The sequence below is a fragment of the Lycorma delicatula genome, chromosome 12 (assembly GCF_047948215.1).
Source record: "Lycorma delicatula isolate Av1 chromosome 12, ASM4794821v1, whole genome shotgun sequence".
Lineage (NCBI taxonomy): Eukaryota > Metazoa > Arthropoda > Insecta > Hemiptera > Fulgoridae > Lycorma > Lycorma delicatula.
Window position 1 is genome coordinate 9,188,371 of NC_134466.1, and position 15,675 is coordinate 9,204,045.

At 31.0% G+C, this 15,675-nt stretch overlaps 1 protein-coding gene across 1 annotated transcript in view; it reads left to right on the forward strand.

Moving 5' to 3' along the window:
- The first annotated feature begins 9,952 nt into the window (after positions 1-9,952).
- Positions 9,953-15,675, forward strand: part of LOC142333349 (uncharacterized) — a 101,683-nt gene continuing 95,960 nt past the window's right edge. The window contains exon 1 of the mRNA XM_075380371.1: positions 9,953-10,107. The gene's annotated coding sequence lies outside the window, so the exon portion shown is untranslated. The remainder of the gene's footprint in view (positions 10,108-15,675) is intronic.

Consider the following 15,675-nt stretch of genomic DNA (forward strand, 5'->3'; position numbering starts at 1 on the left):
CGTTACTCTTAAAAAAATGTTCTTTTCCAACATAATTATGGTGAGATCAATAATAATTTTCTAAAAAAATACTGAAGGTACAGTTGTGGGGCCTATTTTATTCAATTTTTCAGGACAGAAATGGTACAAAACCGTCAAATTTACACCTATATTTAAATTTCTTGAAGTAAAAATCAGGAGAAAATCGTTTTATACAAACTATAACTAAATAACAAAGCCTTCACGGAATTACGTTTTTATTTTATTTATATTTATTTTTAAGATTCAGAACACGTTCTGAAATCTTTTTCATTTTTTTATAACACACACTGTATATATTTATTTATAAATATATATATATATTGGTAATTTTTTTTGTTTCATTCAAATTTCTCTCGCGGTAAAAAATAACAATACTCTTTTTCTAAGTTACGATGAACTTACCCCCGTTATTATACGGGGTTACTTATTGTCAAGTATCAGTTAAAAGAGAGAAAGATAAAAAGGGAAGGGGTTATAACTAATTTTTAAAACGTGCTAATGGACGCTTGTATTATAACATGCTTGTTAAGAAAGCTTTTGTTTCGTACATTCAGAAGGGAATAAAATTTTTAAACAAAAACTGTTTTTAAATTTACTGATTTACTGATTCTGGCGGATATATCTAAACATATAAATATATATATATATTTATTACACACGCGCGTGCACACACACACACACAGAAACCTCCACAATCCAGTTCCTTTTGAGACGTAATTTATTACCCCAAAGGGAACATTCACTTAAGAATTTAAAAAATATTTCATACGAAAGTTTATTTAAAATTTCTTACATTTTTTCTTAACTTAATAATCGCAACTTATCGTGTAACTCGACACAAAACATCAGATCGCTCGTAAAACTTTAATACATAATTACATTTAAACTACAATTAAAAGATTTTTTTTTTTATAATAGAAAAAACTTAAGTCGGTCATGAATTTTTAAATAATAATAATTAAAGAACTCTAAATACATCGTGTAGAATTTATATTTAATCAAATTCATATTTTTATATTACGATTATTTGTGTATCTTGTGATTTTATAAAACGATTTCCCTTAAGCTATCCGAACAAACGGCGAGGCAGTTTTATTTCTTTTACTCTTGGAGTAGCATATGTTACGTACAATACCTGATGAAAATACACAAAATATACTCTTTGTGTTCATTACCGCTTTTTTTGTGTCAAATTTCGTGTAAACTTCATCAATGAAGTTCATCGTTAAAAACCGAAGGCTCGTATAAAATATGTAGCTGATGATTTGGCGCGTAGAATACTAACTTTAATCGATTAGAAAAACAGGTATAGACTTTAAAATAAAATTCCGTAAAATATAATAAATAATATTAATTTTTAAAAATTCTCAAAGTATACGATCGTTCAGAAAAAAAATTTACGAGAACGATGGAAGAACGTTAAAGAAAAATGTAACCGTAAAAATTAAAAATTATAATAATTTAAAATAAACGCACCTTAAGCGAAAGCTTTTAAAAATTAAACTATCGAATTTTAAAATCAACTTACAACATGCAGCGTTTTAACTTTTATTTGTAAAAAAATAATCTTTTACCCGCTTTTCAAAAAAATTGACGGTATTACTATAGGTCAATTTTCTTTACGTTTTGAAGTACGAGGAATACGAAAATACCATACCCTTATAATTGAGCGGCTTCGACAGAGCATAGCGCCTTAGAACCTTTTGGTCGTCCTGAAAACAACCGTTTCAGGATTTTGGAGTGTCGGCTCTGAAAAGGGCTGTTTGTGTGTTTTGTGAAGTAACCCTTCTCAGGGCTACTCTGTGTTTTGTGAAGTAACCCTTCTCAGGGCTACTTCACAAAACACACAAGGTCCGGAAGCCGGTCCCCGGCGATGTCGGCTCGTCCGTTGAAATCGAACCGACTTTTCCCTCGGCGACAGTATGGTCTCTATTACAGCGTGGCCGTGGCGGGGCCCAGAGCCTCGCAGTGTAGGGCGTTTTATTCTGAAAATCAGTGCGTTTCTGACTGCGAAATAGCGAGGCGTTGAAAACGAAAAGTCGGTTTTCTTGCGCAGAATTAATCGGAGTTTTTTTTTTTTATTTAGGAAGCGGAAAGTTTTAGTGTAACTTATTTATTAAAAGTGACCTTTCGATAAAAATAATGTAATAATATAAATATTAAAAAGAATGAAATAATCTTTTAATATTTAAAGGGACACCGTACTCTAGTACAGTGATTCTTAACACAAAAGAGAAAAAAAAGTGTTTCTGATATTGCGGACCAATAAAAAGTTTAAAGTGAAGGTTTTTTTTAGTAATTCGCCAACTATTTATCGCTGCTGAAATATTGTCAAGCGGTAGGAAACGAATGCCGTTTCGCTACCGGCGTGGATCATTATTATCCTTTCTCCTTTTAAAATTTTCACGGCAAAACACTCAGGCAAATTTTAAGGCTGCCGAGAATTCCCTTACCGATGAGAAAACATAAGTCTCATCGACGTAGACGATTGTTCTTCCTTCGACTCGATCTACGTCTTCTTGGTATTCTTAAACTTTATTCAAATACGCAAACCGTTTAACCGTTTGTACCGAATATCACGTTCTTCAGTAAGAATTACCCATGTTATTTCTGTATTCTCTCTTCCGTTTGAAGTCTACGCTTAACAAAAATGTTCGTAAGCTACTGTTTTGCCCGTTAAATACATCGCTTTTTAGTTTTGCGGTAAGTTTCGTTAGAGAAGGCAAGCGGCCCTCGTTTAAGAAGAATTTTAACGCTTAACGTCGTACGGCATTCCGACCAAAACCGTCCGGGTTTGTCGCTTCCTTCTTGCATTTTATTCCTACGCGAAGAGAAAATAATTTTTTTCGAAGCTATTTCACCGGTAATTCGTTAAACTGTTCTTTCTGAGACTCCTGCGGCAGACGCAACACGTTCTACAACTTTTTTGGAGTAACTAACAAACATTCTCACTGCAGCTTCTAATTAAAAACGTTATGTATAATTTCTTTCCCTTGGCGGTGAATGCCCTTTCCACTTAAATTACATATAATATGCAAAATAATAAAATCAATTCACAACCGTAAGAATAGAGCCGTCAAAAATTTACTAATTTAAAAGTAATTTAATAAATTACTTTTAAAATTTCACTTACGACTTCAACTACTTTCAAGAATTGAAACTCAAAGAACGGTATAACGGGACGATAACATTATACTCTTTGGATACACACAATTAACCGGACGAGTTTTTACTGCAAATACGATATAAATTAAAACGGAATCGTTTATAAAAACAAGTTAGTCTCTGAACGAATCAGGAACGGTTTGTATAAATAAAGATTTAATATTTCATTTGAATGTTTAGAATGACTCATCGTTCGGTTATTGTTTACACAAAACCCGAATAAAGAAACTTTTCTTACGTATGACTCATAGCCTACGCTAGTGTACGGTTGTTTTCCACACCCAGAACAAAGAGCGAAGAGCGTAGCATAAACAGTAGACATCAATCTTTTGCGTGTTTGGTTTGGATATTTTATACGGTTATAAAACTGTAAATAAAAAGATTAAGAGCTGAACACCAATCAGTAACAGCCGATTAGTCTGCATAATATCGCATAACATATCTATTAAAGAAACAAAAATAATAATTTAATAATATATAAACTCAGAATTAAGTAAGTACCTGATGATTATAAGACTTGAATTTGTTCAACGATCGGAATAACAATAGTTGTATCGTATACATACTATCTTTAATCGAGTATTATTACAACCCGTGCGCTCGTGTAAGATATACAGCTATGTTGTTCATCAGACCTGTGTCAATTTGGCTTGGACAAGCTATACTATTATTCTATCTTTCTCATGTTTCTATAAAACCTGAATATTACGATTATTAGTTATCGGTATTATTCTCATGACCGTGAGGATAACGTACAGTGCGGGGGTCCAGGTAGCGGACCTTCGCACTTTCGGTAGATGGTAATGGCAACCGAAGCGACGAGTTCTGTAGATGTCCAAGACGCCGGTCCCCCTGGCAAATTGGGAACGGCGAGCGAAGCGAGCTCTGTGGCCGTGGGATAGGCTCCTTGGCCCCTGGAGGCTCCGGGATTCGCCTGGGCTGACCTGAGCCTCGAGGGCCCAGGTTCTGGCTAGACGGGCCGGCTAATATATAAGTAAGGAGAATGTAAAAATTGTTCCGGTTTAGAACTTTCTCCTTTAATTGAAGAAATCGGCGAATAAATAAACACATCTCCTATAATATGATTTTTACATTCATCTCTGTTATGAAAATAACGTTAAAGGTTTTTTATCGAACGGTTAAAAAACGTACGGATAAAACAGATTATAACGTAAAGTTATACTCGATAAAATTACGACTAACAAAAATTACTAAAAAGATTTTTTTTTATTTCTCTTGCTAAATGAAAAAATAAATTTTTATTTGCGTGTATACAAGTAATTTACTTCATATCGTAACATTATAAATGTAAAAGAAGCTTTTGAAAGAAAAAAAGGTAGGTTGGAAATGCCGGTGGGTAAATCGCATTTATTCTACACGCGGGTATACTCGTTCATCGAGACATGCAACCGCGATTAAGATTCAAAGTGCGAGTAGAAAGTGTTTGCATTACGAGTTGAAAATGTATTAAAAAAAGTTTTTTGTTAGATATTTATAATGTGTTTATTATAATGACGTACAAAGAGTAAAATGTTAACTATAATACTGTATTTTTAATTACCCGTACGCGCACCTGGATATTTTTCTTTTTATGAAAGATAATCCTTTAACTAAAAACTATATATTTAACGATGATTGTTACTTATAAAAATTAGGCGCAATAGCACACTATATAGGATGATGATAATACCAATAAGCACGACATTTACCAGAAGTGTTTTAAATTGATCTCTGATATAAATAAATGACTCGTATTCAGAAAAGGATTATTATAGACTAGAATTATTATTTACTAGTAGCCGGTAAGGACCTGTTTCGTTCGCACTTCCCAAGCCAGAGGGCTTCGACCACAACTGGCCATTCATTATGTTCACGCTTTTGAAAATAATACTGACAAATAACAATGAGAGTCAGTTTTATTTATAAAAATTATCAGTGTATCGCTGTCATTAAACAGTATCAGTGTCATTTAACAAAGCAATTGTACTACAAATTAAAAAAAACTTGTTTTTCGACACCGAATGTTTTGTTTTACGTCGGATATCTTATAAACAACTAGAGTTACAGTTCAGGGCCCTGTTTCATCCTATTTTCCAGCTCAAATTTCATTAAAAAAAAACCTAAAACTTTATTCCTTAATTTGATTCCCAAAAATTACAGTAGGGCTACATTTTCAGTAGTTGTTAAGGGCGTAGGTCAGGACGACTTAAACGGCCATATCAACTTCACTCAATCCTCTGAGTACGGCTGAAGCAATGGAAAACTACAGCTGCTTTTTTCCAAGAAAATGTAGCTCTCTGCATTTTCATATAAAAATGATAAAGACGTCTTCCTTGGTAAAATATTCCGGAGGTAAACTAGTTCCCCGTTCGGATCTCCGGATGGGGACTACTAAGGAAGGGGTCACCAGAAAATTAAAAAATACACTCAAACACTCTACACTAAAAACATTCTACGAGTCGGAGAGTGGAATGTTAGAAGTTTAAAAAAGGTCGGTAGGTTAGAAAATTTAAAGAGGGAAATAGATAGGATAAATGTAGATGTAGTAGGAATTAGCGAGGTTCGGTGGGAAAAGGAAAACGACTTTTGGTCAGGTGGTTTTAGAATAATTAACTCGGCTTCAAATAATGGGCAGGCAGGAGTAGGTTTCGTCATGAAAAAGAAGACAGGGAAGAGAGTAGAGTATATTAAAATACATAGCGATAGAATCATTGTAATAAGGATAAAATCAAAACCTAAATCGACAACGATTGTTAACGTGTATATAAGCTCCCGTGATGATGAACAGATAGTGTGTGTATACGCAGAAATTGACGAAGCAATTAAAACATAAGATTTAATAATAGTTGGAGATTGGAATGCAAGCATTGGAAAAAGCAAGGACAGAAATATAGTGGTTGAATACGGGCTGGGCAAAAGGAATGAAAGAGGGGACCGACTTATAGAGTTTTGCACGAAGTATATTTTAGTAACTGCCAACATCCAGTTTAAAAATCATAATAGAAGAATATACACATGGAAAAAGCCACGCGATACTCCAAGGTATCAGATAGATTACATCATGGTTAAGCAAAGATTTATAAATCAACTCGTCGACTGCAAAGCTCACCCTGGAGCAGACATTTATAGCGATCATAATTTAGTGTTAATTAAATGTAGATTGGGGTTTAAAAACCTGAAGTAAAGGTGTCGGATGAATCGGTGGAATTTAGAGAAGCTTGAGAGAGAGGAGGTAAAGAAGATTTTTGAGGAGGATATCGCAAGAGTTCTGAGTAAAAAAGATAAGGTAGAAAATATAGAAGAAGACTGGGAGAATGTTAAAATGGAAATTCTTAAATCATCTGAAGCGAACTAACTTAGCAGGAACAAAGAGAACCGGTAGAAAACCTTGGATTTCAGACGATATATTACAGCTGATGGATGAACGTAGAAAATATAAGAATGCTAGTGATGAAGAAAGTAAAAGGAACTATCGACGATTAAGAAATACCATAAACAGGAAGTGCAAACTAGCGAAAGGAGTGAATTAAAGAAAAATGTTCAGAAGTGGAAAGAGAAATGAACATCGGTAAAATAGACGGAGCATACAGGAAAGTTAAGGAAAATTTTGGGGTACATAAATTAAAATCTAATAATGTGTTAAACAAAGATCGTACACCGATATATAATACGAAAGGCAAAGTCGATAGGTGGGTGGAATATATTGAAGAATTATACGGACAAAATGAATTAGAAAATGGTGTTATAGAGGAAGAAGAAGAAGTCGAAGAGGATTAAAGGGAGAAACAATACTGAGATCTGAATTTAAGAGAGCATTAAAAGATTTGAATGGCAGAAAGGCTCCTGGAATAGACGGAGTACCTGTAGAATTACTGCGCAGTGCCGGTGAGGAAACGATTGATCGATTATACAAACTAGTGTGTAATATTTACAAAAAAGGGGATGTTCCGTCAGCCTTCAAAAAGAGTGTTATAGTCATATGATATCAAAGAAAGCAGGAGCAGATAAATGTGAAGAATACAGAACAATTACCTTAACTACTAACCATGCATAAAAAATCTTTACAATTCTGTACACAAGAATTGAGAGGAGAGTGGAAGTAGTGTTAGGAGAAGACCGATTTGGTTTCAGGAAAAGTATAGGGACAAGGAAAGCAGTTTTAGCGCTCAGATTAATAGTAGAAGGAAGATTAAAGAAAAACAAACAGACATATTTGGCATTTATAGACTTAGAAAAGACATTCGATAACGTAGACTGGAATAAAATGTTCAGCATTTAAAAAAAAATAGGGATCAAATACAGAGATAAAAGAACAATTGCTAACATTTACAGGAACCAAACGGCAACAGTGATAATTGAAGAAAATAAGAAAGAAGCCGTAATAAGAAAGGGAGTCCGACAAGGATGTTCCCTATCACCGTTACTTTTTAATATTTACATAGAACTAGCAGTTAATGATGTTAAAGAACAATCTATATCCGGAGTAACAGTACAAGGTGAAAAGATAAAGATGCTACGATTTGCTGATGATATAATAATTCTAGCCGAGAGTAAAAAGGATTTAGAATGAATAGCATGGACGAAGTCCTACGCAAGAACTGCCGCATGAAAATAAACAAGAACAAAACGAAAGTAATGAAATATAGTAGAAATAACAAAGATGGACCGCTGAATGTAAAAATAGGAAGAGAAAAGATTATGGAGATAGAAGAATTTTGTTATTCAGGAAGTAGAATTACTAAAGATGGACTAAGCAGGAGCGATATAAAATGCTGAATAGCACAGGCGAAACGAGCCTTAAGTCAGAAATATAATTTGTTTACATCAAAAATTAATTTAAACGTCAGGAAAATATTTATGAAAGTATATGTTTGGAGCGTAGCTTTTTTTTTATTTCTCATCGTTTTAAAGACTTGATTTTGTTTCAGAATAAACGTATAACATTTAATGTTATATAATATAACAAACCGAGTGTATCACAAAGTTCTCCCGGTAAAATAATGGAAAATGTTTATATAAAATACGTCCTAAAATGCTTCGTTTGCAAAATAGTAATAAGTCGAATAAAAAGAAGAAAATTAAATAAAATTCCAATTTTATTTTAGAAACTGTACACTAGACCGAAGCGCATTATACGTGCCGGTTTAAAATAAATGTTCAAAAATGAGCCCCCCCATTTTCAACACATTTCTTGGCACGCTCCTGAACTGATTTTGTAGCTCTTTTTAGTTCTTCAGAGCTATTCTTAAGTTGCTCAGCCGCATCCGTAATGGGGACGATTAATTCCTTACGAGAATGTAATTTTGTTTTGTATAAAATATTTTTCATCCGTACTCAGACTGAAAAATCTAAAGATATTATATCAGGCGATCGTGTTGGTCAGGAATGAGGACCTCTATTACCGCTTCATTTCTCGGAGAAATGAGGATTTAAATGTGTGAAAACGTAACAAGAGAAGCGTGGAGGCGCGTCATTGTGCTGGAAGTATATTCTGCGTCTCACCGCCAGAGGAATATCTTCAAGCACTGCGGCAATTCTTCTTAAAGGGACTTAAAGGGACAAGTAGACCTCAACATTTAAGCGGTCAGGTAATATGAACGGTCCAAACAAGCCGATTGTGAACAAGGACGCACTGTACATTGCCGCTAAATCGGTGTTGCTAGTAGATATAATATGTTCCTTCTGGCACAGCTATACATTAAAGAAGGGTCAATCAGAGAGCAGCACGCGACTTGACCAATTCTAGAGAAAATTTACATATTATGCAGCCTTTTCACATATTTCGCACTTTTTTGCGAGCATCGTTTTTCAAGTTAATGAGCAGGCGATTTAGTACAATTCTAGAGAAAAGTTACATACATGCAGTATTTACAAGCAAAATTCACATATTTCACACTCTTTTGCAAATACAATTTTCTCATTAACGATTCTAATAATTATTATTAATCAACTTACTTAAGCTGCGCACACTATATTTTAGAGAAAAAGTTACATATCATGTAGCATTTACAAGCAAAATTCACATATTTCGCAATCACAATTTTCTTGTTAATGATTCGTTACTGAACAACATTTGCAAAAACAAGTTCATATATGTGGAATATAACAAAAAATTAAATATATTTAACATTAAAATAAATAAACATTATATTCAATGTTAATGTTGGCCTTGATGATAAATTTATCTGTACGTAGATCATTCATACGAATTAAGTAACAGATTATTGTTTAAATAATAATCTATTGAGGGAAAAAAAATTATATATTTATTTATTGTATATGTTCCTTCAGATTTGCAAGACGCCGCAAAATACAGTAAATTTATCGACCAAACAGCTTCTACATCACAATTCATAGTTTGCTATTAAATGTATCATTAATCAACTTACTTAAGCCATGCACACTCTGTTTTAGAAAAAAAGTTACATATCATGTAGCATTTACAAGCAAAATTCACATATTTCGCAATCACAATTTTCTCATTATGAGATTCTCTAATCTTTTACAACAGATTCTTGGAATCCTCTATCTTGCGTTTGTAATGTATTTATTATAGCCTGTTGATGACGTCAGGTAATTCTTCTCGTTCACTATAATAATAATTGCAATTTTTTATTCAGTGAAAGATAAATATTAACAACAGAATTCACTGACTTTAATGTAAATTACAGTTTTGTTCGAGCATGCGCAGTAGCATATTTAATAATATAAATACAATATTATGCAGTACTTTATTCATTTATTATATAAAAGTGATGTATGGTAAACGTGTGTGTTTAGATAATGATTGTGCAACCGCTGAAAAGGCGATCTAGATTAGCTGTCTGTGACACGAATTCTTTCACAATTCTAGAAAAGGTGTTTAAAAAAAATTTAATCACATATGGTTATCGTAACTTATAATTTTACTTTGTTTATGAGGTAATTACAATTAATATCGATTTAATACATAAAGCTTCTGTTTCTTTTATTATATTGGATTTACTGTCAAATATATTTTCATTTAATAAATTTAAATCTATATAAATCATACCGTCTTCCTTTTGATTATATATTATATTTGATTTTGAATATTCTATATTAAAGGTAATTTTACAATTTTTTAAAGTTTTATACTCGAATAAAGTTTTTATATATGAAATGTTTTTTTGATTAATATTTCTCATTACTAAATAATTATAATACATTTGTAAAATGCATCGTACAATAGAATCTTTATCGTTTATATTATTAAACTCACACTCAAAGCGTTTTTTTCTTTATAATAATCTATAGGATGTATGGGTTTCATTTTTAAACTAAAGCGAAAATATTAGCATTTCTATTCAAATTGTATTATAATTTGAATTTATACGGTAAATGTCATATTCATCTTTGAATGAATTAATAGCAACTGTCAATAATAGAATCATCAACGGTTTCTAACTTTGTTATAAAGTCTAATTTAGAATACGTCATTAAATTGTTTACTTATAATTTAAATGGAAAATCAAATGTAAAAGAGTTGTTGGGTTTTACGGGTATAATTGCAGAAATTACATATGAATGTAAAAGATCTAAACTAGATTTTACGTTCAAAATAGATATCCAATGAGGAATTCTACAATCTGAACCTTTATGGAAAATATCACTTTAAATATAACGATATGCGTTAATGTTTGTGTAAAACGTACAATCGTAATTATTGTATTTATTATTCATAATATCGGCATAAGTTAATGTAGGCAAATAATTAGGAATCGAAATTTGATTTGAAGTTATACGAACATTTAAAGGATCAAAAAGACTAGATTTAACAACTATTAAAAATAAAATGTCTGATTGTCCATGCACTATTAATCTGTAAAAAGCTGACTTATCATATATTTGATAACACGCTCCTATAAATTTCGTAGTTCGTCGTATATTGTATGTGTTATTTATTCGTTTGAGAAATATAAATTTGTATCCAGTAAGTTCCTTATCAAATAAATAAAAATCGGCATCAGTGTCCAATTTATATATTTGTTTTGATACTCCAACTGGAAAATAATCACTTTGATTGAAGGTCGAGATTTTATCCGATTTATAAATAATTAAAATATGTATATTCGTCAGTGAATAAAATTCTATCAAAGGGTGTTTTAATCTCATTTGGATTAATCCAATAGATCCATTGATTTTTGATAATAGGTAAACAATAATCATATGATACATCAAATGTTTTATTTTTTATGAAATTTTTTTCAAACGTAGAATCTCCAATTTGTATATTTATTATTTCTACTGAATAATACCCTAATCCAGAATATTGTATATATTTATCTGTCATTATTATCGGTGTCCTATAAAAATGGGTGTATATATTTAATAATATTGAATATTTTGGCAATTTATCGTAATTTATGGTTTGTATTTATTACAGACACATATTCTGAGCACGTATATAATTCGATAGGATATTCAAATGTATTAAATGGGCCGTTGAAATTTTTCGATACCCAATATTGACCGCACTTAGGAGATTTGTATGTTAATGTTGATTCATAACCGTTTAACCCATAAGGACAGAATATATTTTCTGGTAAACCTCCTTTACATATTATGTAATGATTAGCATCTATTTTGATTTTAGTTCCGTCAATTTTCGATGTGCATTGATTCACATTTATACATCCTTTAGCTGCGATACTAAATACCAATTCAGATTTACAAGTATTTAATTGAGATTTGTTATTGGTTATTTGTGAGTGTTACGGTAGGGTCTATTTGTAAATTGTGTATATAATTGTCAGGCAACTCGATGCATATATCGTAAATTTTACACGGTCTAGAATCTGTTACGGATGCGTCAAAAATTTCGTTTTCGTTACATATGAAAATGCTAGGAATCTTAAAGCGATCGCATTTTGCATATAATTTTTTATGATATAATTGAGATTCAGAATAGTAGAATGTGAATTTATTTAATTTAATTTTGTAAGTTTACTTAACGCGTTCGATTTATTTATATATTCTTCATATTGATTCCTGTGTACGTATCTGCCTTTTCACAAATTGGTCGAATAGTACATCATCCCGTGGAATCTCGTATTAACACTTCCATCTATACACGGAAATTCATTAAATACACCTTCAACAGTAAAACCAGTATCGGTTAATGTTAAAATACCATGTTTTTCATCTTTAACGTACAACACACTATTAGTCATTACCGGTTGAGATTTGTTTTTTTTTTTAACAAACGTAAATTCACCATCATCATATTTCAAATATAAATTGGTAAATGTACCGTCGTTGTTTCGTTTATAGGTAAATGCAGACGCGTCTTGATTAACAGATTGTGTATATTTAAAGAACCGAGTTTTCAAACTATCAACTCTCAAAGAACAAAGAAAATGATAAATAACTATAACGATTATTATAAAATTGACTAAAATTATTTAAAATTAGATACAGAATCATTTATCAATACATTCTATATAGATCATTAGAATTTAACATTTTTATTCTATATTCACAAATTAAAATATATTATACGATAGGAGAAATAATATTTTTCATTGAATATGTTCATACGAAATCAAAAAAATATTTATTGGTATACTACAAATAAAACTTTAAAATCACTTATCGGGTCGTATCCTTGTCAAATTTTCAAGTAAACCAACTTTCGTACAATGCATGGTGTGTTCTTTTAGCTTGCAGTGAATGCGATTATTTAACAAATATATTTACAAATAATACATTTAAAAATCTATTAGATCTTGTAATAAGAAAAAAGAATTTACCATTTGAGTTATACGATCTTCAAAGCAAAATATCATCTATTTTGAATGTTTACTGCAAATTGTTCACGCTTTATAGTGATGAAATGACTTATCGATGCAAAATTAAAACTATATTAAATACTTCGTATTCCGATATAGAACGGTATATTGAAATTGTTGTAAGAATGATTGAATATTCTAAATGTGGGATTAATATAATGAATAAATTAAATATTAATTTATTTGAAGATTTTTCAACTAAAATATCAATTTACGATTTAATTGTCTATTTTAATTTGCAACATAATCTATGATTTATTATATGTTCTATTTCAATTTGCATCTGCCGTACAATTCACAAAATCGTCTATGATCTATAGTATGCTCGGGTATATTTTGTGCTTGTAATGCTGAAATTTTAGGTTCGTCTGCAAGAACAAAATAGATACCAAGTAGAATTTATTTTTTCGTATAATACACAAACATCAGTAGATGAAACTTTATTTATGAAAAATCGATGATAAAATTATGGTTCTGTTTTCGAGAATATATCAGATCCATTAAAACTAACAATTTTTGTTTTTTGTGTCGATCTATTATTAAAAATCAATATTAAATGTTCATTTGACACCCAAACTTCAACAAACATCATATATAGTAAAACTTATTCAAGAACCGTTTATATGTTCATTCGCATGGTTTTCAGGATCAACTCTTATATACCAAGGCATATAACATCCAAATATAAAAATTTTCTCGTAATGATTTATAATAAATTCACAATATACATCTTCATAAGTTACATTAGTTATGGTATTGTTATAATTTTTAATGTTATTTTGTGCTTTATACATGTACCATTATTATCTTCAAGTGTAATGATAAATGCTGACTCTTTGATTGTTGAATCTATTTGAAGTGTTACACTTTTAGAACTATAATGTGCAGATACATTTGAATTGTTTTTATATATTGAATTATTAAAATTAAAATGCGAAAGCGTTTTATATGTATAAATACCATTTTTTAAATTTATAATTCACACACGCAGCATTAATTGTATTTAAATCGATTTTACCAAAACAGAAAATCCAATGAACACTATCACTAATAACATAATATTAGTATAATATTCCATTGTTCCTTACGACTTAATGTACAATACTGATTTTAATTTAATATCACATCCTTTTTATATGCAATTGAGATGCTTATCTAACTAATATATTTTATAGTTGTACTGTTTTATTCACGGTTTATATATAAAAATAAATTTCATTCAACTATTCGTTTTTTATTCAATAATAGAATAAGTTAAAAGATAAATATGCAGAAATTAGATGACGATAAGAAATGACAAACGAATCATCACAAGATTCATCGGATTTATATTTGAATCGAATCAAAGAATATTAAAATAAAAAAATAACAGTAGATAAAATATTTTTATGTTGCATTTTATTTTTGTTTATTATTTTATTTTAATTTTTATTTTATTTCAATCGTATAATAAAAAATATAACAACAGTAAAACCGGATAAAAAAAGTTAAAGAATAATCTTTAAGACGACAAAAATTATAAAATTCCAAATTGCGATTTACATGGTGTCGTTTCGTCGGCGTTCGACGGTGCGTTCAATATAGCATCGCTGCGTTCGACGATGCGTTCAATATAGCATCGCTGCGTTCGACGGTGCGTTCAATGTAGCATCGCTGCGTTCAATCGATGATGATAAATTTATCCATAAACCCTTATTTTTATCGCTTTCTTTATCGATAACTAGAAAACCATACCGATTCGCGTTCCAAACATGTTCGCATAAAGATTTAAAGTCGTCAAAGGACATGTCGACGTTTACGTGTTCATCGTAAATGTGTTGTAAATTTAAACCGTCTTGTCTGAACAGAATTACAAAATTGCAATTGTCCCGCACGAGTTGTTTTAGTATTTTCGAATACGTTTGCGCTAGATAGAAGCAATCAATTTTATTGTGGCGACCTCTCGAAAAATAATCAGATATTGTTTTGCTTCTGTTTGATTACATCGTCGAATACCATTATCGAATGTGGTTGAATCGCTTCCGGTTGTGGAACCTGATCGTTTTCAGCGTATTCATAGTAACCAAAGTCTGGATTCAACATTATCAGGTTTGATAACATTCTATAAAGCGGTTGATGGAGAGATTTAGAGAAAATGTACAATTTGTGAAAGCGTACTCCGTTTTCTTGAACTAAAAGATTGAAAACCACATTTGTTTTACCGCAATTCGATGGGCCGCATACAATACATCTGATAGTGTTTGGCCGTATCCTTTCATTACGTTCATGATGGGAAATTTTGTTTTCTGTTGCACTTCCTTCATATCTCTCTCTTGTAAAAATATTTATGAATTTTTAACAGACTCTTAGTTTGTTAAACTTACATCAATTTCGGTGACTTATGATAAAATTATTGTGAAATTTGTTATCTTATGTCAAAATCATACGGATAAAACAGTGCTGTTTTATGCGAAATGGAGGCATCTCTATATATACAACATCATTTCATTTGTCATGAAATATTGAAAATCATATCCAAAACATCAGTAAAATCAAAATTACCAAAACAATAAATTCCAACACTATAATCGAATCTATATTATGAAAAAAAAATTTTTTCCACGTAACAATATATACACTACAACATCATTCAAATCTATCCATGAATTGTAAGATTTATCAAAACCTAACCATTTTACAT